This window comes from Chrysochloris asiatica, unplaced genomic scaffold (genome assembly GCF_000296735.1).
Source record: "Chrysochloris asiatica unplaced genomic scaffold, ChrAsi1.0 scaffold00221, whole genome shotgun sequence".
NCBI lineage: Eukaryota > Metazoa > Chordata > Mammalia > Afrosoricida > Chrysochloridae > Chrysochloris > Chrysochloris asiatica.
This window is the reverse complement of record NW_006408739.1, coordinates 2,457,074-2,484,722: the sequence shown is the minus strand read 5'-3', so window position 1 is coordinate 2,484,722 and position 27,649 is coordinate 2,457,074. Positions and strand designations below refer to the sequence as shown.

The 27,649-nt window shown below is 39.8% G+C and overlaps 1 pseudogene; it reads left to right on the top strand.

Annotated features, from left to right (window-relative positions):
* Window positions 1-22,522: 22,522 nt before the first annotated feature.
* On the top strand, window positions 22,523-26,967 carry LOC102815033 (annotated as a pseudogene).
* The last annotated feature ends 682 nt before the right edge of the window (window positions 26,968-27,649 follow it).

Below are 27,649 nucleotides of genomic sequence, written 5' to 3'. Positions count from 1 at the left end.
ATGGAAATGTTCCATATCATCAGTGAAAACAAGGCCAGGGGCAGACTGTGGAACAGACCATCAATTACTCATATGCAAATTCAAACTGAAGCTGGAACAAATGAAAACAAGTCCACAAGAGCCAAAATATGACCTTGAATATATCCCACCTGAATTTAGAGATCATCTGAAGAACAGATGTGATACATTCAACACTAAACACTGAAGACCAGAAAAATTGTGGGATGACATCAAGAACATCATACAGGAAGAAAGCAAAAAGACATTGAGAAGACAAGAAAGAAGGAAAAAGTCAAAATGGATGTCAGAAGAGATGCTGAAATTTGCTCTCCAGCATAGAGATGCGAAAGCAAATGGAAGAAATGAGGAGGTACAAGAGCTCAATGGAAAATTTCAAAGATCAGCTCGAGAAGATAAAGCCAAATATTACTACAAAACATGCAAAGATCTGGAGTCAGAAAACCAAAAAGGAAGAACATGCTCAGCATTTCTCAAGCTGGGGGAACTGAAGAAAAAAATTCAAGTCTCAAGTTTCGTTATTGAAAGATTCTCTGGGCAAATTATTGAATGATGCAGAAAGCATCAAGAGAAGATGGAAGGAATACACAGAGTTACTGTAGCAAAAGGGAATGGTTAATGTTCAACCATTTCAAGTGGTAGCATATGATCAAGAGCCAATGATCCTGAAGGAGGGAGTCCAAGGTGCATAAGGAATTGGCAAAGAACAAGGCACCAGGAATTGATGGAATAAAACTTGAAATTTTTCAAGAAAGTGAGGCGGCACAGGAAGTACTCACTCACTTCTGCCAACAAATTTGGAAGACAAATATCTGGCTGACTGATTAGAAGAGATCCATATTTATGCCCATTCCAAAGAGGTGACCCAACGGAATGCGGAACTCATCAGCAATCTCTTTGATATCTCATGCAAGTAAAGTTTTGCAAAAGGTAATACAGAAACAACTACAATCATATATTGACAGAGAACTTCCAGAGGTTCAAGCCGGGTTCAGAAGAGGCAGTGGAACAAGGGATATCATTGCTGATGTCTGATGGATCTTGGCTGAAAGCAGAGAATACCAGAAAAAAATGTTTGCCTGTGCTTTATTGACTACACAAAGGCTTTTAATTGTGTGGATCCTGACAAGCTATGGACAACATTGCAAAGTATGAGTATTCTGGAACAACTAATTGTGCTCATGAGGAATCTGTACCTGGACCAAGAGGCAGTTGTTCGAACAGAACCAGAACATGGGAACACAGAATGGTTTAAAATTAAGAAAGGTGTGCAACAACGTTGTGTTCTTTCACCATACTATTCAACCTGTATGCTGAGCAAATAATCCGAGAAGCTGGGTTTGATGAAGAAAAAACGTGGCATCAGGATTGGAGGAAGAGTCATTAGCAACCTGTGATATGCAGATGATACAACCTTGCTTGCTGAAAGTGAAGAGGACTTAAAACATTTACTGATGAAGATCAAAGAGCACAGCCTTCGGTATGAATTACATCTCAATGTAAAGGAAACAAAAATCCTCACCACTGGACCAATAAACAACATTCTTATCAATGGAGAAAAGATTGATGTTGTCAAGGAATTCATTCTTCTTGGAACTACTATCAACACTTAGAGAAGCAGCAGTCAAGAAATCAAACGATGTATTGCATTAGGTAAATCTGCTGCACAAGAGTTTTTTAAAGTGTTGAAGAGCAAAGATGTCAGCTTGAGGACTAAGGTGTGCCTGATCCAAGCCATGGTATTTTCAATAACCTCATATGCATGTGAAAGCTAGACAGTGAATAAGGAAGACCATAGAACTGATACTTTTGAGTTATGGTGTTGGAGGAGAATATTGAAAGTGCTATTGGCTGCCCAAAGAACTAATAGATCCGTTTTGGAAGAAGAGCAGCCAGAGTGATCCTTGGAAGCCAAGATGGCCAAACTTTATGTCTTTCATACTTCGGACATATTGTCAGGAGGGACCAGTCGCTGGAGAAGGATATCATGTTTGGTAAGGTGGACGGTCACAGGAAAAGAGGAAGACCCCCAACAAGATGGATTGGCCAAGTGGCAGCATCAATGGACTCAAGCGTGGCAACAGTAGTAAGGTTGGCCCAGGATTAGGCCATGTTTCATTCTGCTCTGTATAAGGTAGTTATGGGTCGGTACTGACTCGATGGCACCTAAGAACAACAACATACCAAAAAGAAATGACTGATATTCAACCATTTTTCAGTAACTAGCATATGATCAAGAACTGATGATTATTGAAGGAAGACGTCCAAGCTGTACTGAAGACACGGTGTAAAGCAAGGCTCCAGGAACTGACTGGATACCAAATGAAACGTTTCGACAAACTGAAGCAGTGTTAGAAGCACTCACTAGTCACATGGCAATGAATTTGCAAGACAGCTATCTGGCCAAGCAACTGAAAGATACCCATATTTTTGTCCATCCGAAAGAAAGATGACCCAACAGAATAGTGAAACTATTTAACATTATCATTAATATCACACACAAGTAAAGTTTTTCCGAAGATAATTCAGAAACAGCTGCAGCAGTACATTTCCAGGGAGCTGCCAACAATTCAAGATGTATTCAGAAATGGATAAGGAACAAGGGATACCATTGTTAAAGTTAGATAAATCTTGACTGAAAGCAGAGAATACCAGAAAGATGTTTGCTTGTGGTTTATTGACTATGCAAAGGAATTTGATTGTGTGAACCATAACAAACTATGGATATCATTGAGAAGAAAGAGTATCCTAGAACACTTAATTGTGCTCGTGAGGAACTTATACATAGAGGCAGCTATTCAAACAAAAGAAGGGATTACTTAGTGGTTTAAAATCAGGAAAGATGTGTGTTAGGGAAGTATCCTTTCATCACAATTATTCAATCTGTATGTTGAGCAAATAATCTGAGAAGCTGGACTATATGAAGAAGAATGTGGCATCAGGATTAGAAGAAGGCTCAATAACAATCAGCAATATGAAGATGACACAACCTTGTTTGCCGAAAGCCAAAAAGACTTAAAGCACTTGCTGGTGAAGATCAAAGAATACAGCTTTCAATATGGATTACAATTCAATGAAAAGAAAGCAAAAATCCTCACAACTGGTACAATAATAATAAAAACTGTTCCATCATGATAAAAAAAAAAAAAAAAAAAAAAAGATTGAAGTTATTAAGGATTTCATTTTACTTGGATCCATAATTAATGTTCATGGAAGCAACCGTCAAGAAATCAAGTTGCATTTTGCACTGGGAAAATCTGTTACAAAAGACTTCTTTACAGTGTTACAGAGCAGAGATGCCACTCTGAGGACTCAGGTGCGCCTGACCTAAGCCATGATATTTTCAATTGCCTCATGTAGATGTAAAAGCTGGACAGTGAATAAGGAAGAATGAATAATTAATGCCTTTGAATCCATTGTTGGTGAAGAATATTCAAAGTATCATGGACTGCCAGAAGAACAAACAAACTCTGCTTTGGCAGAAGTTTAACCATAATGTTCCTTGGAGGGAGAATGAAGAGACTTTGTCTCACATACTTTGGGTATGTTATCAGGAGAGTCCAGTTCCTGGAGAAGGACATCCTGCTTGATAGAGGGTCAGCGAATAAGAGGAAAACCCCCAACAAGATGGATTGACACAGTGGTTGCAACAGTGGGCTCAACCGTAACAACAGTTATGAAGATGGTACAGGACCAGGCAGTGTTTCGTCCTGTTGTGCATAGTGTCAAGATGAGTCAGAGCCAGCTCAATTTAGCCTCAGAAAGAACTAAAAGGAGTCATCCGTTAAGCATATGGATGTACAGGTTTGGAACTGAGAGAACTAAACCAAAGATATAAACATGAGAGACAACTGCTTGAAAGAAGCCTGGGTTGGATGAAATTGCTTGGGAACAGATGCTAAGAAAATTCAGGACTGTGTAGAAGAAAAATATAAAACACTAGAGAAGAGACAATTAAGATTTGGGAGAGTTTTGGGTATTATCTTGTGGACTCAATAGGGCTGTGCATTATTGCTTGTCCTCTGGTTGGCTAGGCAATTTTACAACTCTGTAAGGGTGGACATGAACTTGTAGAAAGCTGATGGCAGTGCAGATGATTGCTCTCCAGAGCACTGTGAATGAACTTTTTCCCAGTAGATTTATAATTAAAACAATGAGTCTAAGTATTATGCTTTATTGGTCTACAGGATATTAACTATTTTTTCATCTATTATCAAATTTGTTTTTGAATTCCTGAAATGCTATCTAATTTTCAAATTTTTCAGCTTGATTAATGTTTTATTTTTTCATTCATTAGTTAATGAGCTAAATAAAATCTTTGATGTGTTCATTTTACATTTGTAGGAAAGTCTTGCTTCTACCGCTTTGAAAGTTATAGTTAAGCAGAACTAAGTTTTCAATTGACAAAGAATAAACCTGCAAAGGAGGTAAGGAAATAGCAGCCAGTGATGCTGACGGAAAATAAAACAGGAGTGTCTGGGCTCAAAAGTCAAGTTTTGAGATCAGTGTTTTGAAAAAGGGAGCGATCCACTGTAACCAAGAGACATTTAATTAATTTCTATCGTACTTGACCACACAACTGCATTCAACATACAGTTCTCCCTGTGGCTCTGAACCATATATTCCTCCCAAGTGATATGAGGTAACCTTTTCTAAATGACTCAAAATACAGGATGTCTTGTTATACCTTTCTCCTGGGACCAGGAGTCCTACTCTGACATTTACATAACCAAGGGAGCCTACTCAAGCATTCTTCAAAGAACAAGGAACATTTATTTCAAGGTGATTTTCTGTTCCCAACTTGACTAGGAATCAGGTAATACTAAAAAAGAAGAAGAAGAAGAAAAAAAAACAAATTAAATCTGTCAGCAGAGCACCCTTTTTAATAGGGCATATAGACTAACATCCTTTGAGACTGCCCTACTCCTTTAACAGCCTCAGAGACAATCAGCTGATAAATTTGATCATTCCTTTCAATTCCAGTTCACAAGTGAGAATGCTAAAAAGAATTATGTAGCTGTGTCTGAAAAATGTGCAAGTTATTCTCCTTCTCCATAAACCTATTTTCCGTTTCCCCTTCATTTTCCACACTCTGACCCCCACATAGGCTGTGCATGCCATAGCAACAACTTTCCTCTGTCATTTCCTAATTCCTAGAATCTGAATATTGAACATTAATGTTCAACCATTTCAAGAGGTAGCATATGATCAAGACCCAATGATGCTAAAGGAAGAGGTCCAAAGTGCACCGAAAGCATTGGCAAAGAACAAGGCTCTGGGAATTGATGGAATACAAATTGAAGTCTTTCAACAAGCTGATGCAGCTCACTCATCCATGCCAAGAAATTTGGAAAACAACTACCTGACCAGCTGACTGGAAGAGATCCGTATTTGTGCTCATTCCAAAAAGAGGTGACCCAATGTGATGCAGAACTCATTGGACAATATCATTAATATCACATACAAGTAAAATCTTGCTAAAGTAATACAAAATGGTTGTAACCATACACTAACAGAGAACTTCCTGAGGTTCAAGCTGGATTCAGAAGAGGATGTGGAACAAGGGATATCATTGATGATGTTAGATGGATCTTGGCTGAAAGCAGAGAATACCAGAAAGATGTTTACCTGTGCTTTATTGACTATACAAAGGTTTTTGATTATGTGGATCAAGACAAGCTATCGACAACATTGTGGAGAATGAGTGTTACGGACCACTTAATTGTGCTCATGAAGAAACTGTGCATAGATCAAGAGGCAGTTGTTTGGACAGGATACAGGAAACATCAAATGATTTAAAATTAGGAAAACTGTGTGCCAGGGTTGTATTCTTTCACCGTACTAATTCAATCTGTATGCTGATCAAATAATCTGATAAGCTGGGTTATATGGCATCAGGATTGGAGGAAGACTCACTAACAACCTGAGATATGCAGATAACACAACCTTGCTTACTGAAAATGAAAAGTACTTAAAATACTTACTGATGAAGTTCAAAGATCACAGCCTTTGGTATGAGTTGCACCTCAGTGTAAAGAAAACAAAAATCCTCACCACTGGACCAATAAATAACATCAAGATAAATGGAGAAAAGATTGAAGTTGTCGAAGACTTCATTTTGCTCTGATCAACCATCAACACTCAAGAAAGCAGCAATTAAAAAATCAAACGACACATTGCATTAGGCAAATCTGCTGCACAAGATATCTTTAAAGTGTTGAAGAGCAAAGATGTTAGTTTGAAGGCTAAGTATAACTGATCCAAGACATGGTATTTTCACTAACATCATATGCATGTGAAAATTGGACAGGATGATCATAGAAGAGTTGATGCATTTGAATTATGATGTTGGAGAATATTAAAAGTGGCATGGACTGACAAAAGAACAAACAGATTCCGTATTGGAAGAAGTACAGCCAGAATGACCAGACTTCGTCTCTCATACTTCAGACATATTACAAGGAGGGACCAGTCACTGGAAAAGGATATCATGTTTGGTAAAGTGGAGGGTCAGAGAAAAAGAGGAAGACCCCCAATGAGATGGATTAGTACTGTGGCGGCAGCAAAGGACTCAGGCTTAGCAACGATTGTGTGGTTGATGCAGGATGGGTAGTGTTTTGCTCTGTTGTGCATATGGTCACTATGAGTCAGTGTCCAGTCGATGGCACCTAACAGTGTTTGTTTTTTGTTTTTTTTTTGAACTTCATCAGTTTGTTTTAAAAGAAAACCTATTCTCTAATCTTAAAAAGTATAAGCCACAGAGTGTAGCTTTAGATACTCATTTTTCTTGACCTCCATTTGTTCTGGTTGAAGGAAACTACCCCACCACCAGCAGGCAACATTGCTTTTCATTTGCTGAGCACCCAGTATTTTCATTGGCCTCTTGAAGTGGATGCTTTATTATACCACCTGGTAGGATCTTTCCAGGTGCACTTGCGAATGGCACTTAAGCTAACAAGTTTGAACTTTTTCTACTCATCAGAAGGGCTCTCTAAGAAATCAGCCATTTGTCTAGAACTGGAGGTGGTTGCAGCCACCGGTCTTCCAGATGGTCCCACTTTTCAGTATTACAGATTCTAGGGGAAAGCTTGACAGCATCCACCTTCTCATTGCTTCTTAAGGCAAGACATCAAAGATTCCCTGATGGTCATTTTCAACTTTTTAAGCTATTAGAGAAAAAGCACAGCCCAAATTAGATAGCATTTGTGAGTGTATACCACCTTTGGTGTTACTGTAGGAAGGCAACTTGCTACAAAAGCTACTCTCATTAAACTTTATAAAACTCTTGGTGTAAGTCTCCAGAGTCACCTCTAGATGGCAGGCTTCCACCTTCTAAAGGATTTCTAAAGCTTCTTGTGTTTGCTACCTGCAGGTTTGGGGGACACTAAAATGACAAGCTGTGGGCACAAGCGTCTCTTTCATTTATTAATATTCCCAGGCACAGCGTGAGGAGCTCTCAAGTCACTTTAGGGAGCTGATTTGTTTTGGCATTCGTTTGGTTTAAGAAGAATAATTCCCTAATCATTTGTCAGGTGAGGTACTTTTAAATTTTAGCTTCTGCCTTCACAGAGAAAATGTCTGCCTGAATGATTCCAGACAGGGAGATGTTTGTGCAGAATATTCACCCACCCGTTAACAAAAGAAAAATGTTATTTTTTTTAAAGGTTTCAGGAAATAAAGAATTCACTCACCAACAAAATAAACAGAGATACACATTACCAAAACACACAAATCAGAAAACAACCACATTATATGAGCAAAAGCCCTCAAGTTTCAAGTTTCAGCCATAGTTCCCATGTTCACCATCAATCCTGCTTGGTGTCTCTCTAACTCGGAATGGCTCCATTGCCTACTCAAAGCCTCTAGGAAAGATACTAGAATCTGTGCTTTTAGATGTCCAGTCACACCTTCAACAAGCAGAAAACAGAAGATATGTTCCAACCTACTTGAAAAGAGTAAATTATGCACTTGTCCCCATGGAGAATTTTGCAGTTGGGGAGTGGGGCACTGAGGAAAAGAAGACAGATGAGGACAGGAACCCATACTGGAGGTGGTAATTATTGCACAAACAGACTACTCTAGGTTCTTTTGGAGAGAATTTCATTGCAGCTAGATCAGGAAGATTTCAGAGCAATGAGAATCTGGTAAGGAGAGCAGAGAGAGTTAATGGGGGACATTTTTGATTCACAATAAAGATATAATTTCCAAAATAACAATAGCTCCCAGAAGATAGTTAGCAGGCAGAGGTTGAGATGACATCAACTCCTGGGTTGATAAAGATGCACACACAGGTCCACCCACAGGAGCCAGTAATTAGACCCTCTACTACTCTGTCCCAAGCAGTCCTGCACTGTACCCATTAATCCTTCACCCAGAGAGATGGGAGAAATGATCCGAGAAGGCCATCTGCACAGTGCAGGGCTCATAATGACAGCAGCAATTACCCTTCCTCCACATGTGTGTCTGCTTGTGGGGCCAGCACACTCGGCACATTAAAGAGCATTTAGAAACAGTAGGTTAGAAGAACTCAGGAGCAAAAGAACTGTGTAATAAGTGATGGTTATTAATGACCATTATTATCCTTGTTCTGACCCGAGAACTAGTCCTCCAAGAATGCTTACTTAGCATGCAAGCCTGGAGCTGAGTCAAGCATTAGGGGCTCTGAAACTCAGCTATGAACCGACAAGGATAATTCCTCTATAGAGAAAGGAAATAGTTCCATAAAGTAGCGTTCTTCTCTTAAAAAGTAATAGATATAAATGGACATTTTAACACCCCCATGTCCCACCAGAAGAGGAGTGGGCTGATTAACTGTATGATGAGTCACATATTGGAGGGCAATAGGGCAGGCTCAACATGAATAGGATATTGATCTCCCCTTGTTACTTCATTCAACTTTATTCCTTTTGGATTGTCAAAGGCCTTTGTAGCAACATGCATGGCTGGGGTCTGGAGTGCAAGTGGGAGCTGTATTTTTCTAGCCTTTTATTTATTCATTAAAGTTTTGCTTTTACAACACCTCAGTGAAAAAGAGAAAAATCAGTCAAGGCCAATAAGTCTGCCTGATTTTTTTCAAATTTGATTAAAAAAAAACATGGACAGGTTACTTTAGAGGCAGAGAGGGAAGAGACAGGCAAAAATCTCTGTACAACTCATCTATTGTTTGTTTGTTTGTTTAATTTCTTTACTTGTCAAAATTGTATACTCTCTTAATGCATTCCTGCTCATATTTTATGGCACAAAAGGTTTGTGCCATATTACTAACCTAAAGGTTGGCAACTTGAACTCAGCCAGTGGCACCATGAAGAAAGACCTGGCAATCTACTTCCATAAAGACTACAATCAAGAAAACCCTATGGAGCAGTCTTACTCTGTAACACATGGTGTCTCCATTAGGCAGACTTGACTCCACAGCTTAATGTTTTAAATAATACAAAAGAGTCTTGAGTAAAACTGAACATCCTCTTTCACACACCTGCTCCACCTTCACCTCCCATCCATAACCTGTTGGAAACACTGTTAACCTTTAGATATGGGCCCACCCAGGGTTTTCTGTGCATTTGCATCCATAAACATGGGTAGAGTTTTGTTTGTACAAAAATGGACTCATACCACATGTTGTTCTGAAACTCAGTGTGTCTTGGATATCATTCCATGTCAATATAACAAGAGAAAGCTCACACTTTCAAGAGCTGTAGAATATTCCATAACATGGACACTTTATTTCATCATTCCCCCATGGATGGGCTTTCAGAATGCTTCCAGTTTCTAAATGGTACAGTGATGCCACCGTGTTCACACATCTTGACCTCTAGCCACACATGGGGCAGGCAGATAGTGAGATAGGTTTGGGATGGCAGAGGTATGTCCAGGGACCACCACCTTACTGCCTCATTCACCCACAACTCTAAACTAGGGTCAAGGCAACATAAGAGGTCCCCTTCCCCACCTCACCCCTGCCCTGCCTCCACATCACTCAACATAGGTGCAGATGGGGCTGAGAAAAGTTGGTTGACCTGACTAAGCCTTACAGTTAATACTGAGTAAACTAAGTGGATCCTGTGACCTGGCACCAGGTGACAGGTTTGGGAGGAGGACACTTCAATAATAGATACAGAGTGTTTAGAACCAATACAACAGTGAGAACCAGAGACTTGTCAGCTGAAGTCAGAAAACACTGATACCTCTCCCTAGAGACACAGACTGAAGAGAAAGGTGGAGAAAAAAAAAACAGAATAAACTTCCAAATGTCTGAGTATTCAGAACAGACTGAGTTACACTGAAAACTCCCAAATTGGTTTGAGTTGGCAAAATCAGATTTATCACCATCAATGAAAAGCAAGATTTCAGCATTAAATTCAATTATAGAGAAATAAAGTTCCATTTTGCCTACCTGGATTTTTTAGACTTATATTTGTACCCCCAAAGCTACTTCAGTTTGCATCAAGAAATAGGAGAACTAACAGAGAGCTCAGTCCTCAAGGATGCTTAGACTGTAGCCTAGGAAATGTTTTCACACAAGGTGATCTCTCAGTTGAACAGAAGTTGCATGCCTGAGAGGTATCAGAAGAGACAGCTGAACCCTCCACCACTCGTCTGTCAGTTTGTCATACTGTGGTGGCTTGTGTGGTGCTGTGGTGATGGAAGCTATGTCACCAGTCTTTTGAATGCTAGCAGGGTTATCCATGGTAGATAGTGTCAGCTGAGCTTCCAGACTAAGACAGCATTGAAAGAAGGAGAAGCAGACTACGTCTGAATATTGAGTCACTGAAAAGCTTATGACTAGCAGTGGAACACTGTCAGCACCAGAATATTTAATACTGAAAGATGATGAAAAGCACCAGAAGATTGTCAGATATAGTGCCAGAAGATGACCCCTCAGGTTGGAAGGCACTCAAAACACGACTGGGGAAGAACAGCCTCCTCAAAGCAGGGTTGACCGTGATGACATGAGCGAAGCAAAGTTTTCAGGACCTTTATTTGCTGATGGGGAGTAGAAACAGCTACAAGAATCATTAAATAATTGGAATAGAGAATGTACAAAATATGAATCTAGGAAAATTGGAAGTTGTCAAAAATGAAATGGAACACATAAGCATCGATATCCTAGCCATTAGTGAGCTGAAATAGACTGGTATTTTGAATCTGATAATCACATGGTTTCCTATGCAAGAATGAGAAATTCAAGAGGACTGGTGTCACATTCATCATCAAAAAGAACATTTCAAGATCTATCTTGAAATTATAAGGAGCTCTGGTAGTGAAGTGGTTACGAATCGGGCTGCTAACCTCAAGCTCAGCAGTTTGAAACTACCAGCTGTTTTGTGTGTGTCGGGGGGGTGGGGGGGAAATGAGGCTTTCTGCTCCTGTAAAGATATATAGCCTCAGAAACCCTGTACAGAGTAGCCATTAGTTGGAACTGACTCCACAGTACACTACTACCACCACCATCTTGAAATATAATGCTGTCTGTGATATGATAATGTCCATAGGCCTACAAGGAAAACCAGTTAATGAAACTATTATTCAAACTTATGCACCAACCACTAAAACAAGTGGTGATGAAATTGAAGAATTATACCAACTTCTTTGCTGAAATTGATCAAACATGCAATCAAGATGTATTGATAATTACTGGTGAGTGGAAGGCAAAGGTTGAAAACAAAGAGGAAGGATCAATCATTGGAAAATATGGTCTTGGTGATAGAAATGATACTGGGGATCACATGATAGAATTTTGCAAGACCAATGATTTCTTCATTGCAAATACCTTTTTTAAGCAACTTAAAGACAATTATACACATGGATCTCACTAGATTGAATACACAGAAATCAAATTGACTACTTCTGTGAAAAGAGACGATGGAAAAACTCCATAGCATCAGCCAAAACAAGGCCAGGGGCAGATTGTGGAACACACCATCAATTGCTCATATGCAAGTTTAGGCTGAAGCTAAAGAAAATTCAAATGAGTCCACAAGACCAAAATATGACCTTGAACACATTCCACCTGAATTTAGAGATCATTTCAAGAACAGATTTGATGCATTAGACATTAATGACTAAAACCTGAAGAGTTGTGGGATGACATCAAGAACATCATACAAGAAGACAGCAAAAGGTCATTAAAAAGAAAAGGAAGGGGAAAAAGACCAAAATGAATGTCAGAAGAGACTCTGAAACTTTCTCTCCAGCATAGAGATGCTAAAGAAAATGGGAGAAATGAGGAGATAAAAGACCTGAACAGAAAATTTCAAAGGTCAGCTTGAGAAGACAAAGTCAAATATTATATAATGTTATGTGCAAAGATCTGAAATTAGAAAACCAAAAGGGAAGAATACACTCAATATTTCTCAAGCTGAAAGAACTGAGGAAAAAATTCAAGTCTCTATTGCAATATTGAAGGATCCTATGGAAAAAATATTGAATGATGCAGAAAACATGAAAGAAGATGGAAAGAACACTATACCAAAAAGAAATGGTCAATGTCTAAATCATTTCAAGAGGTAACATATAATCAAGAGCCGATGGTATTGAAGGAAGAAGTCCAAGGTGCACTGAAAGCATTGGTAAAGAGCAAGCCTCCAGGAGTTGATGAAATACAAATTGAAATCTTTCAACAAACTGATGCAACAATTGAGGCACTCACTCATCTATGCCAAGATTTGGAAGACAGTTACCCGGCCACCTAATTGGAAGAGACCTTTATTTGTGCCATTCTAAAGAGATCCTCGACTTTTATTATTGAAAGATTCTCTGGGCAAATTATTGAATGATGCAGAAAGCATCAAGAGAAGGTGGAAGGAATACACAGTCATTGTACTAAAAGGAAATGGTTAATGTCCAACCATTTCAAGATGTAGCATATGATCAAGAGCCAATGATACTGAAAGAGGAAGTCCAAGATGCATTGAAGAAATTGGCAAAGAACAAGGCACCAGGAATTGATGGAATAAAAATGGAAATCTTTCTAGAAAGTGAGGCGGCACAGGAGGCACTCATTCATCTCTTCCAAAAAATTTGGAAGACAACTATCTGGCCGACTGAGGTGGAAGTGATCCATATTTGTGCCCATTCCAAAGAGAGGTGACCCAAAGGAATGCGAAAATCATCGGACAATCTCTTTGATATCCCATGCCAGTAAAAGTAATAAAAAAATGGATGCAAGCATGCATTGACAGAGAACTACCAGAGGTTCAAGCCAGATTCAGAAGAGACCATGGAACAAGGATATCATTGCTGATGTCTGATGGATCTTGACTGAAAGCAGAGAATATCAGAAAGATGTTTACCTGTGCTTTATTGACTACACAAAGGCTTTCAATTGTGTGGATCATGACAAGCTATGGACAACATTGTGAAGTATGAGTATTCTGGAACACTTAATTGTGCTCATGAGGAATCTGTACATGGACCAAGAAGCAGTTGTTCGAGCAGAACATGGGAACATGGAATGGTTTAAAATTAAGAAAGGTGTGCAACAAGGTTGTACTTATTCGACTTATTCAACCTGTATGCTGAGCAAATAATCCAAGAAGCTGGGTTATATGAAGAAAAATGTGGCATCAGGATTGGAGGAAGACTCATTAGCAACCTGTGATATGCAGATGATACAACCTTGCTTGCTGAAAGTGAAGAGGACTTAAAACATTTACTGATGAAGATCAAAGAGCACAGCCTTCAGTATGGATTACATCTCAATGTCAAGAAAACAAAATTCCTCACCACTGGACCAATAAACAGCATTTTATCAATGGAGAAAAGATTGAAGTTGTCAAGGACTTCATTCTTCTTGGATCAATTACCAACACTCATGGAAGCAGCAGTCAAGAAATCAAATGACGTATTGCATTAGGCAAATCAGTTGCACAAGACCTTAAAAAAGTGTTGAAGAAGAAAGATGCCAGCTTGAGGACTAAGGTGTGCCTGACCCAAGCCATGGTCTTTTCAATAACCTCATATGCATATGAAAGCTGGACAGTGAATAAGGAAGACCGTAGAAGAATTGATGCTTTTGAGTTATGGCATTGGAGAAGAATACTTAAAGTGCCATGGGCTGCCAAAAGAACCAGTAGACCCATTTTAGAAGAAGTTCAGCCAGAGTGCTCCTTGGATGCCAAGATGGCCAAATTCGTGTCTCATACTTAGGACATATTGTCAGAAGGGACCAGTTGCTGGAGAAGGATATCATGTTTGGTAAGGTGGAGGGTGAGAGGAAAAGAGGAAAACCCCCAATGAGATGGATTAGCCAAGTGGCAGCATTGATGAACTCAAGCGTGTGGCAACAGTAGTGAGGTTGGCCCAGAATCGGGCAGTGTTTTGTTCTGCTGTGCATAAGGTCATTACAAGTCAGTACCAACTCGATGGCACCTAACAACAACAAAAGGGAGGTGACCCAATGGAATGCAGACATCATCAGACATCTTTAATATCATATACATTTCAAATTTTGCTAAAGATAATTTTAAAATGACTACACCAGTACATTGATAGGGAACTGCCAGGGGTTCAAACCAGATTCAGGGAAGGACATGGAACAAGGAATATCACTGCTGATATCAGCTGGGTCTTGGCTGAAAGCAGAGAATGCCAGAAAGATGTTTAGCTGTGCTTTCTTGAGTATGCAAAGGTTTTTGACTGTGTGGATCATGACAAGTTATGGACAACATTGAGGAGAATGAGTATTCGAGAACACTTAATTGTGCTCATGAAAAACCTGTACATAGACCAAGAGGCAGAACAAGGGGACACTGAATGGTTTAAAATCAGTAAGAGTGTGTTCCAGGATTGTATTATTTTGCCATACTTATTCAACGTGTATGCTGAGCAAATAATCCAAGAAGGTGAATTATATGAAGAAGAACATGGCATCAGGATTGGAGGAAGACTCATTAACAACCTGCAATATGCAGATGATACAATCTTGCTTCCTGTAAATAAAAAGGACTTAAAATATTTACTGATGAAGATCAAAGACCATAGCCGTCAGTATTGGTTGTACCTTAATGTAAGGAAAACAGAATCTTCACCACTGGACCAATAAATAACATCTGATAAATGGAGAAAAGAGACAAGTTGTCAAAGATTTCACTTTTTGGTTCTACAATCAACACTGATAAAGTCAGGAAATGTATTACATTAGGCGAATCTGCTTCACAAGAACTGCTTAATGTGTTCAAGAGCAAAAAATGTCCGTTTAAGGACTAAAGCGTGCCCATTCCAAGCCATAGTATTTTTAATCGCCTCATATGCATGTGAAAGTTGGGCAATATATAAGGAAGACCATAGAAGAATTGATTCATTTGATTTATGGTGTTGGAGAAGACTATTAAAAGTACCATGTAATTCCAAAGAAAACAAACAGATCTGTGTTGGAAGAAGTACAACCAGAATGGTCCTTTGAAGTCAGGATGGTCAGACTTCGTCTCTCATGCTTCCGACATATTGTCAGTCCCTGGAGAAGGACATCATGTTGGTAAAGTGGAGGGGCAGTGAAAACAAGGGACATCCCAATGAGATGGATTGGCACAGTGGCAGCAACAACGGGCTAAAGTGTAGCAGCAACTGTGAGGATGGCACAGGACCAACCAGATGGTGTTTTGTTCAGTTGTACATAGGGTTGCTATGAGTCAGAATCGACTCAATGGCACCTAACAACAACAACAACAACCTGAAACTTGTAAAGAAGGGTTCTTTGTAGAGCAAAGATTCCTAAGAGCAGGGACTATGACGACAGATGCCAGGAAGTTTGGGTGACAGCTTCAGGACGTCATCACCTGCTCATGACTCATTCCAAGAAGAGCCAGAGAGTGGCCTCAGGGTTGGTCTCCAGGCGCAGTTCCAAGAAGTGGTCCAGGTTCCATGCCAGCATTTTGAATGCTGACGTAGCAAGCAGGTAGGGAGGGTTCATTCCATACTCAGAGAAGAAGAAATTGGTCACAAATCAGTTCACTCTCAATTTGTTACTATCTTTAATGATGTCAGTAATTCAGCAGTAGCAAGCATTCTGTGGAGCTTCCAGGGGACTGTAATTTCTTACCTGCCATTCTCTCTTTACAGTTTCTGTAAGATCTCATCCAGTTACAGAGTTGGTTACAGAGAGAGCTGTTTCTTTGCATATGTTAAAGGTTGCCAGCTCCTTAGAGGGTGCATGTGTCATTATAACAGGTGATTGAGCTGAGGTTGTTGCAATACATCCTACCTCAGAGCAGAGTTTAGCAAACCTTTTGTGGCAAAACAACCAAACACATTTAAAAAAAAAAAAGATCACATGGAATTGGTGAGTGTCTTCTCACAACTAGGTTGTGTTCTTTATAACACAAATTACATGTCACATGCATTGCAGGCTAGGAGTGCTGGCTGGGCTCCTTCTCCCTTGCTTAGCCTAAAAGAAATAGCTCCAGGCATCTTTCCACACTTGCTACAGAGCACCCCAGGGGGCAGTGGGATAGATCCAGTTGCTTAAGTGGTTTTTGTTAAGTGCGGTGAAATTAGACTAATAGTAACCCCGTATAGGATTTCCTAGGAGGGGCTGGGGAGTTTGAACCACCGACCTTGCGGTTCAAATCCACTTTGCAGTCCAGCACATTATCCCACACTGTCACATGCTTAAGTGTTGTTGTCAAGTGCCATTGAGTCAGATCCGACACATAGCAACTCTGTATACTGTTTCCGAGGAGCAGCTGGTAAACTCGAACCACCAATCTTGTGGTTCAAACCAAAGTGTCATCAAGTAGATTCCAACCCATAATGACCCTGTGTAGGGTTTCCAAGGAGCAGCTGGTGAGCTTGAACCACCAGCCTTGAAGTTTAAACGACTTTGCAGCCTGACGCATTTGCCCACAGCGCCACACCAGGACTCTGACTTAAGGGATCGTCATGGTGATATATCTTGGAGTCGGTTCCAACTCATTGGGATCCTGTATAGGGTTTCCGAGGCTGTAAATCTTTATGGGAGCAGAAACGCTCATCTTTCTCCCGCAGAATAGCTGGTAGTTTTAAACTGCTGACCTTAAGGTTCGCAGCCCAATTTGTAAGTACTACACTACCAGACAGAGTAGTGGTTACCAATCGGGCTGCGAACCTCAAGGTCAGCAGTGCAAAACTACTAGCTGTTCCGTGGGAGAAAGATGAGGCTTTCTGCTCCCGTAAAGATTTACAGCCTCGGAAACCCTGTACAGGGTTGCCATGAGTCAGAACCAACTCCATGGCACATAACCACCACCACCACCACACTACCAGAGCTCCTTTATTGGCTGCTTTCATTTTCCTGTCTAGTTTCCTTCTCCCTCTACTGGTGTTTCTTGGTATTGCTTCTCAAAGAAACTGATGTTAAGTGCTGTCCAGTTGATTCCGACCTATAGTGACCCTGCATAGGATTTCCAAGGAGCAGCTGGTAAGCTTGAGCCACCGACCTTGCAGTTCAAAGGACTGTGCAGTCTGACACATTAGCCCACAGTGCCACACCCAAATCCTTGTTTCCAGGAGGAACCAGTTTAGGATGACCACTTGAATTAGATTGTTCTTATTTAATCAGGTACAACCCCCAGGGGCTCAGCATAGATCTGCTAAGAAATCTACTCTGAGGTCGGCACAGTGTTGGGCTGGAGGAATACACAAAACAAACCAAAGACAACCTCTGAATGAGCCCCAGGTGAGGAACGTGGCTGGGCTGGAAGGTACAGAGGTAAGTAAGTTTTACTGAGAAAAAGAGGCAGAGGGTAAAGAAGCTATTTTCTCCCCCTGGTTCCTAGCAAGCTGTGCTTTCAGCACACCAGGGAGAAAGTCCTGCCCCCACTCCACCTCTCTTCTCCATTCCACTGTGTCCCATCTGCACACACTGACTCACTCCCTCATATGGACCCCCTGTATCTGGACCCCAAAACCCCGGTGCTTGACATAACTAAGCTGGCTGACCCAGATCTAGATTACACTCCACTTTAAATCAGATTGTAGCTTGACCAAAGATTTCACTCCTACTGTCCTGAAAAGAAATTCAGCTTCTTGTAAAAGTTTAACTGTTTGTAACCCAAAAAAATCAAGGGTCAAAATTGTAACCTATACAAGGAAATATTGTTAAAAGATGTTTCTTGAGAATGTTTGTGTAGCTTAACCTAAGAAAAATGCTTTGGTCAACACATTCCAGGAGATTGTAAAATAGAACTGGTATTGTTTAAAAGTTTGTAGTTTAGTAATTCCTCTTGTAATTTTCTGCTATGTATCCCCTTCGTGTTTGTGAGCACATAGCCCTTCGTTTACTCCATGTGGTAAAAACTTCATGGTTTGTCCACCTGCAATTCAGAACACTATAGTACCTGTCTAAGGAGCCTAGTGGTGCTGTGGGATAAGCATGAGGCTACTAATCCCCAGGTCAGTGGTTCAAATCCACCAGCTGCTCTGGGGAAGAAAGATGAGGCTGTCTATGTCCATAAGATCCACAATCAATGCTCATGGAAACAAGAGTCAAGAAATCAAATGACATACTGCATCAGGCAAAATTGCTGCAAAAGATGTCACTTTGAGAACTAAGCAAATATGTCACTAGGAGGACTAAGGTGCACTTGACCCCAGCTGTGATATTTTCAATCACCAAACATGCCTGTGAAAGTTGGACAGTGAATAGGAAGACTGGGGACTAATCAATATATTGAAGAATAATATTGAAAGTACCATAAGCGGTCAAAAGAATAAGCAGATCTGTCTTGGAAGAAGTACAACACAAATGCTCCTTAGAAGCAAGGATGGCAAGACTTCATCTTCCGTGTATTGGACATGTTGTCAGGAGAGGCTAGTCCTCCTGACATCACACTTGGTAAAATAATGGTCATCAAAAAGGAGAAAGACCTCCAACCAGATGAATTGACACAGCAGCAACAACAATGGGCTGCTGGACAAAACATAACAACTGGACAAGGCAGTGTTTCCTTCTATTGTGAACAGAGTCACTATGAGTTGAAACCAACTAGATGACACCTAACAAAAACAACTCTCACAAAGATGTGCAGTCTCAGAAACCCTATATAGAGTTGCCATGAGTCAGAAGCCACTTGGTAATTGTGTTTTGTTTTTTTTAATAGCTGCCTGGTGCTGATGTCTCCCAGTTCATGGATCTCTTTACCTTTCAATACAATTCTTTGTCTCCTTTCAGCATCTTTGGGGCCAGTGTTACTTGAAGAAATCGTGTATCTTCCCAGGATCTAGGAGGTTGTCAGCACAGGGATCCCAGGTCCACTCTCAGCTCTTCTTTCTTGCTTGGTGGTAGTAAGTCCCTCCCTTTCTGCCAGCTTCTTTCTTTTTTAACTCTTGTAAAATAAATAGTACTCTAGTAGCATAGCAGTTACAAATCACATTGCTAACCACACGGTCAGCAGTTCGAAGCTACCAGCTGTTCCATGGGAGAAAGATGAGACTTTCTGCTCTGTAAAGATTTATAGCCTCGGAAACCTTGTACAGGGTCATTATGAGTCAGAACTGACTCCATGGCACATAATCATCACCACCACCACCACTTGCCAAACTCCAAGGAAATTTCCCTCAGGGATATGACCTGAGTTACCTTGTTGTATCCCACCCTAGACTGCTAGCCACAAGGCAGGTCATTCAAACCTACCAGATACTCATTGGAAACCCCATACAGGATCCCTGTAAATCAGAACCAACTCAAGAGCACTTAACAACAATAGCCAGCCCTAATCCTCCCTCATTAACATAACAATCACTTAATCTGTTGTTGTTAAGTGCCATTGAGTAAATTCCAATCATTGTTGTTATTGTTGTTGTTGGAGTTGGTTTCAACTCATAGTGACCTTGTTTCCAAGGAACGGCTGATGAGCTTGAACCATCCACCTTGCGGTTGGTCCAGTGCGTGATCCAAGAGCACCACACCAGGACTCTACCTAAACCTCATTAACACAACCTAATCCTGCCTCATTAACACATAAAGGTCAGGATTTACAATTTATCACTAATGGAGAATAATTACACCAGATCACAACATGGGGATAGTTACATCATTACATACCTACTATCAGTGAGTCACTGCCACACAACTGAAGATTATGGCCTAGCCAAGTTAATACAATTCAACCTGTGACAGCAATCAAACCTCTTGACCCACAAAGTGGGAAACAACAGTACCTGGCTCAAAGATAGCCAGCTGCACCACTTTGGATGTGTATCATTCTCTACAGTTCTGGCAAAACTCAATCTCCAGCATCAGGCTCCTGAAAGCTCACACCACCTCCTCTGATTCTCCCATTCCAAGGTGTCAACCTATAATTTTCCCCATTCTAATCATCAGTCTCCACCACTTGTCTGTCAGTTTGTCATACTGTGGTGGTTTGTGAATTGCTGTGATTCTGAAAGCTATGCCACCGGTATTTTAAATACCAGCAGGGTCACCCATGGTGGACAGGTTTCAGATGAGCTTCCAGACAAAGACAGCCTAGGAAGAAGGAGAGATGGACTACTTCCAAATCTTTAGTCACTAAAAACCTTATGAATCAGAGAGAAACACTGTCAGATATAGCGCCAGAAAATGAGCCCCTCAGGTTGGAAAGCACTCAAAATGCAACTGGGGAAGAGCTGCCTCCTCAAAGTAGAGTTGACCGTGAAGACACAAATGGAGTAAAGCCTGTGGGAGAAAAGCCCGCGGGACCTTCATTTGCTGATGGAGCACAACTCAAAATGAAGAGAAACAGCTGTAAATATCCATTGAAAATTGGAAAATGGGAAGTACGAAGTATGAATCTATGAAAATTGGCAGTTGTCAAAAATGAAATGGAATGCATAAACATCGATATCTTAGGCATTAGTGAGCTGAAATGGACTGGTAGTGCCATTGTGAATCTGACAACCACGTGGTTTACTATGCCAGGAATGACAAATTGAAGAGGAATGGTGTTGCATTCATTGTCAAAAAGAACACATCCAGATCAGTCATGAGGTACAACGCTGTCTGTGATAAGATAATATCCATGTGCCTACAGGGAAGACAAGTTAATACCACTATTAATAAAATTTACACACCAACCACTAAAACCAGTGAGGATGAAATAGAAGAATTCTACCAACTTCTTCAATCTGAAATCGCTCAAACATGCAATCAAGATGTATTGCTCATTACTGGTGATTGGAATGCAAAGGTTGGGAGCAAAGAGGAAGGATCAGTAGTTGGAAAATATGGCCTTGGTGGAGAATACATGATAGAATTCTGCAAAACCAGTGATATTTTCATTTCAAATATCTTCTTTAGACAGCATGAGACGACTATACATATGGACCTCACAAGAGGAAATACATAAAAATCAAATTTACTACATATTGTGGAGAGAAACAATGGAAAAGCTCCATATCATCAGTGAAAACAAGGCCAGGGGCAGACTGTGGAACAGACCACCAATTACTTATATGCAAATTCAAACTGAAGCTGAAGAAAATGAAAACAAGAGCTCAAATATGACCTTGAATATATCCCACCTGAATTTAGAGATCATCTGAAGAACAGATTTGATACATCGAACACTAAAAACCGAAGACCAGAAGAGTTGTCGGATGAAATCAAGAACATCATACAGGAAGAAAGCAAAAAGTCATTGAGAAGACAAGAAAGAAGGAAAAGATCAAAATGGATGTCAGAAGAGACACTGAAACTTGCTCTCCAGCATAGAGATGCTAAAGCAAATGGAAGAAATGAGTAGGTCCAAGAGCTGAACAGAAAATTTCAAAAATCAGCTCAAGAAGATAAAGCCAAATATTATAATAAAATGTGCAAAGATCTGGAATCAGAAAACCAAAAAGGAAGAACATGCTCAGCATTTCTCAAGCTGGGGGAACTGAAGCAAAAATTCAAGCCTCAGCTTTCATTATTGAAGGATCCTCTGGGCAAATTATTGAATGATGCAGAAGGCATCAAGAGAAGATGGAAGGAATACACAGAGTCACTGAACCAAAAGGAAATGGTTAATGTTCAACCATTTCAAAAGGTAGCATATGATCAAGAGCCAATGAGGGTTGGTTCCCGGGCGGCCCCAGCCTCTCCATCACCCGGGCCACCCCAAAGAAGTTTCCAAGCGGGTGAGAGGCTACGACGCGGTGGAGAAGGGCTAAAGTAAGGAGACTTGCTCCCCCTGGGCAGTTACTTGGTACTCGATCTCCAGCGAGGCCTTCAGGGGTATGGGCTGGTAGAAACACTCCTTCTGCCAGGCCAGAAGGGTAAACATGAAGTCGCTGTCTAAGGAGGGCGTGAAACTGGCCGCCCCCGGCAGCAGCACTGGTGGCACAGCAGCCAAAAGAAGCACCGAGAAGGGCAGCCAGACCTTATCGCCCATTCCTGCCGGGGCGATCTCGGACTAAAAGACGAGGAAGGAATGGATTATGGGTGCCCGGGGTCCGCTTTTCCTTCCTGGATTTCTCGTGGTTAGTAGAGAAACCTGGAGCCTGAAGAAACCCCAGCTAGCGGCGGCAAAGGCTCCCTCGGAGGGCGAAACACCGTGCTCTAAAGGAAATGGCATCTAATTCATCAGGCTATTATAATAAAGGCAATGAAGAAGAAAGTTTGCTTGCAAATGTTGCTTCCTTAAGACATAAACTAAAGATAACAGAATGGGGTTGCAGAATTTAGGGGAAGAGTTATCTAGTGTTAGTACAAGTGAACATTCTGATTATGTCTGTAATTCCTCAAGATTTGAAAGGCTAGTTTTGGAAGATCTTGCTCAGCCTACCCACACTGGATTTTTGAATTACTCACCTTATAAAAAAGTTTGTAAGCTGTCCAGCGGCAATTCCGATTCTCATAAAAAGTCAAGAGATAAAGTGTCTTTTGCATCTTCTACCCCTATGGATCAGGAAATCAAAAGCCTTTGAGAGAAACTTAATAAACTTAGGCAGCAGAATGCTTGCTTGGTCTCACAGAATCATTCTTTAATGACTAAAGTAGAATCTATCCACTTTGAATTAACACAGTCAAAAGCAAAGGTGGCTATACTTGAGTCTGCTCAACAACAGGCAGCCAATGTCCCAATCTTAGAAGAACAGATTATAAATTTGGAAGCCGAAGTTTCAGCCCAAGATATAGTTTTGAGAGAGGCAGAAGAAAAATTAGAGCAGAGACAAAAAATGGTGATTGAAAAAGAACAGAGTTTGCAGAAGTCCCAAGAAGAATGTATAAAGTTGAAGGTGGACTTACCTGAGCAAAGTAAACAAGGAAAGAGGGCTGAAAGACAAAGGAATGATGCACTTTATAATGCGGAAGAAATGAGTAAAGCTTTCCAACAATATAAAGAAAAAGTGGCTGAAAACCTGGAAAAGGTTCAAGCTGAAGAAGATATATTAGAGAAAAATCTAATTAACTGTGAACAAGAAAATAAAAGACTACAGGAAAAGTATGGTATATATAAAAATGAAGTTGAAGTTCTGAAAGAAAAATTAAGTCTTTCTTCATCTGGAAGCTTATCTGAAACGTGTCCACCATGGGTGAACCTGCTGTTATTAAAATATTGATGTCGGGGGAGAGGACTTCCAGCGCTTCTCGGACCAGCCAGCTCAGGCAGTTAAAGGAAGAAAGTACCATTGGAAAAGAAAAATTAAGAACTATGGCAGTGAAAAATTCAGAAGTCATGGCACAACTAACTGAATCTAGACAAAGTGTTCTAAAGCTACAGAATGATCTAGAGGACAAAGAAGAAATACTTCGAGAAAAGTTTTCTATAATGAATGAAAACAGAGAATTAAAGCTCTGAATTACAACACAGAATGAGCGACTAGATTTGTGTCACCAAGAAATTGAAAATTCAAGGATGGAACTGAGAAGTTTGGGAAAAATTATATCCCACTTGCCAATTAAAAGAGAAATGTTTGGTTTTAAATCATCTCTTCCTAAGCACCAGATGAGTAGTTTATCAAACAAGGAAGATGATTGCATTGGATGCTGTGAGGCAAATAAAATAATAATCTCAGAATTGAGGATTAAGCTTGCAATAAAAGAGGCAGAAATTCAGAAGCGTCAAACAAACCTGACTGCTAATCAGTTATCTCAGAGTCTTATTTCTTGCAATGACAACCAAGAAAGTGGCAAATTAAGTAGTTTAGAAACAGAACCTGTAAAACTAGGCAGTAATCCAGTAGAAAGGACAAAAGATCAAAATAAGCATTATGAAAGAGAAAAGCAAAGACTTGCTGCTGGAAGAGAAGAACTCCGTATTAAACTAATGCAAATAGAAGCTGAGAATTCTGATTTGAAGGTTGGCATGGCCCACAGAACTAGCCAGTTCCAGCTAATTCAAGAGGAGCTACTAGAGAAAGCTTCAAATTCTAGCAAACTGGAAAATGAAATGACAAAGAAATGTCCTCAACTTTTGACACTAGAGAAACAGCTTGAGGAAAAAATAGTTGCTTATTCCTGTATTGCTGCAAAGAATGCAGAGCTAGAACAGGAACTTATGGAGAAGAATGAAAAAATAAGAAGTCTAGAAACCAATATCAATACAGAGCAGGAGAAAATTTGTTTAGCCTTTGAAAAAGCAAAGAAAATTCATTTTGAACAGCATAAAGAGATGAAAAAGCAGATTGAAAGACTTGCAGCTCAACTTGAGAAAAAAGAACAACAATTTAAAGAACAAGAAAAGACTATGTCCATGTTGCAGCAAGATATCATATGCAAACATCACCATCTAGAATTACTAGATAGACTCTTGACAGAAAGCAAAGGGGAAATGGAAAAGGAAAATATGAAGAAAGATGAAGCTTTGAAGGCATTACAGAACCAAGTATCTGAAGAAACAATCAAGGTAAGGCCACTAGATTCAGCATTGGAAATTTGTAAGGAAGAACTTGCCTTGCATTTGAATCAATTGGAAGGAAATAAAGAAAAGTTTGAAAAACAGCTAAAGAAGAAATCTGAAGACGTATATTGCTTACAGAAGGAACTAAAGATTAAAAATCACAGTCTTCAAGAGACCACTGAGCAAAATGTTATCCTGCAGCATACTCTTCAGCAGCAACAGCAAATGTTACAAGAGACCATGAGGAATGGAGAACTAGAAGACATTCAAACGAAACTTGAGAAACAGGTATCAAAACTGGAACAAGAGCTTCAAAAGCAAAGGGAAAGTTCAACCGAAAAGTTAAGAAAAATGGAAGACAAATGTGAAGCAGCTACACATGAAGCAGATTTAAAGCGGCACAAAATTATTGAGCTCACTGGTACTGCCAGGCAAGCAAAACTTGAGACGGATCAGTACAAAGAAGAGCTATCTAGAATGGAAAAAGAAATAATGCACCAAAAGCGAGATGGTGAAAATAAAGCAATGCATATTTCTCAATTAGATATGATCTTAGAGCAGACAAAGACAGAATTAGATAAGAAAACACACACTGTGAAAGAGTTAGAAAAGTTACATCATTATACTGAAACTGAACTAACAGAAGCCTCACAAAAATGGGAAGCACTAGAGACTGAACTGCAAAATGCACATGGAGAAGTAAAAAGTACTTTAAGACAACTTCAAGAATTGAGAGATGTACTACAGAAGGCTCAGTTATCACTAAAAGAAAAATATACTACTATAAAAGATCTTGCAGCTGAACTGAGAGAATGTAAGATGGATATTGAAGACAAAAAGCAAGAACTCCTCGAAATGGATCAGGCACTAAAGGAGAGAAATTGGGAGCTAAAGCAAAGAGCAGCTCAGGTTACACATTTGGATATGACTATTCGTGAGCATAAAGGAGAAATGGAACAAAAAATCATTAAACTAGAGGGTACTTTAAAGAAATCAGATTTGGAACTTAAAGAATGCAACAAATAGACAGAAAATTTGAATGAAAAATTACAAAATGCCAAAGAACAACTTCGAGAAAAAGAGTTTATGATGTTACAAAATGAACAAGAGATAAGTCAACTGAAAAAAGAAGCCGAAAGAACACAACAAAAGATGAAAGAAATGAAAAGTGTTATGAAAGAGCAGGAACAGTACATTGCAACTCAATACAAAGAGGCTGTAGATACGGATCAAGAATTGAGACTAACCCGGGAGCAGTTGCAGAACTCTCATACAGAAATGGTGGAGGCTCGTCATCAACAAGTACAAGCACAAAGAGAAATAGAAAGGCTCTCAAGTGAACTGGAGGAAATAAAGCAACTCTCTAAGGAGAAAGAAGTTCGTGGAAACCATTTAGCTGAAGAATTGGGAGCTTCTCAAGTACGTGAAGCTCAGTTAGAAGCAAGAATGAGAGCAGAAATCAAGAAATTGTCAACAGAAGTAGAATCTCTCAAAGAAGCTTATTATCATCATGAGATGCTCTCACATCAAGAAAACCATGCAAAGGAAGATGTCTACTGACTCTCAAAATGTCAGCAATTAAACGAACAATTAGAAAAGGCGAAACTGGAATTAGAAGATGCTCAGGACACTGTAAGCAATTTGCATCAACAAGTTCAAGACAGGAATGAAGTGATTGAAGCTACAAATGAAGCATTGCTTATTAAAGAATCAGAATTATCAAGGTTACAAGCTAAAATTTCTGGACATGAAATGGCGGAAGACATCAAGTTTCTATCGGTTGCAACAGAAAAACTGCCAGACATTGAGGATCCAAAGTTAGTTAAACATTTTCACACCTCTTTTTTCAACTGTAAAAAATTACATCGCTCTATAAGTGCTAGTGATCTAAGTTTCAGAACACATGATGATGAAGATCTTCCTGAAGAACTGCTACAAGACTTAGAGAAAATGCAGTTACAACAGCCTTCAACATTGGAAGAAAGCCAGAAGAATCTGACTTACAACCAGTTAGAATCATTTGATCCTCTCATATATAACCTAGAAGATGATAGTTCTGAGAGTAATGACTTTAGTGGAATGCTAAAATACATTAACAAAGAAGTGAGACTATTTTTAAAAGTCTTCTATGCAAACAGGTGCTGGTTTAACTCAGGGAGAAAAATTATAATTAAAAGAAGATGTTTATGTGATGAACAATGGAGTTTGTGGTACTGTGTTGTGTTTACTATTGTAGCTCCTACTTTTTAGAGGCTGTTATTTTGTTGCATTTGAATAAATTTTATATTCCAATATTTTTTTAAAAATTGAAAAAAAAAAAAAAAAGAGCCAATGATGCTGAAGGAGGAAGTCCAAGGTGTGTTGAAGGAATTGGCAAAGAACAAGGCACCAGGAATTGATGGAATAAAAATTGAAATTTTTCAAGAAAGTGAGGCAGCACGAGAGGCACTCACTCATCTCTGCCAAGAAATTTGGAAGACAACTATCTGACTAACTGATTGGAAGACATCCATATTTGTGCCCATTCCAAAGAGAGGTGACCCAACAGAATGCGGAAATCATCGGACAATCTCTTTGATATCCCATACGAATAAAGTTTTGCTAAAGGTAATATAGAAACGGCTACAATCATACATTGACAGAGAACTTCCAGAGGTCCAATCCAGATTCAGAAGAGGACGTGGAATGAGGGATATCATTGCTAATGTCCGATGGATCTTGGCTGAAAGCAGAGAATATCAGAAAGATGTTTACCTGTGCTTTATTGACTATGCAAAGGCTTTTGATTGTGTGGACCATGACAATGTGGATTTTTTATTGTGTGGATATGAACAATATTGCGAAGTATGAGT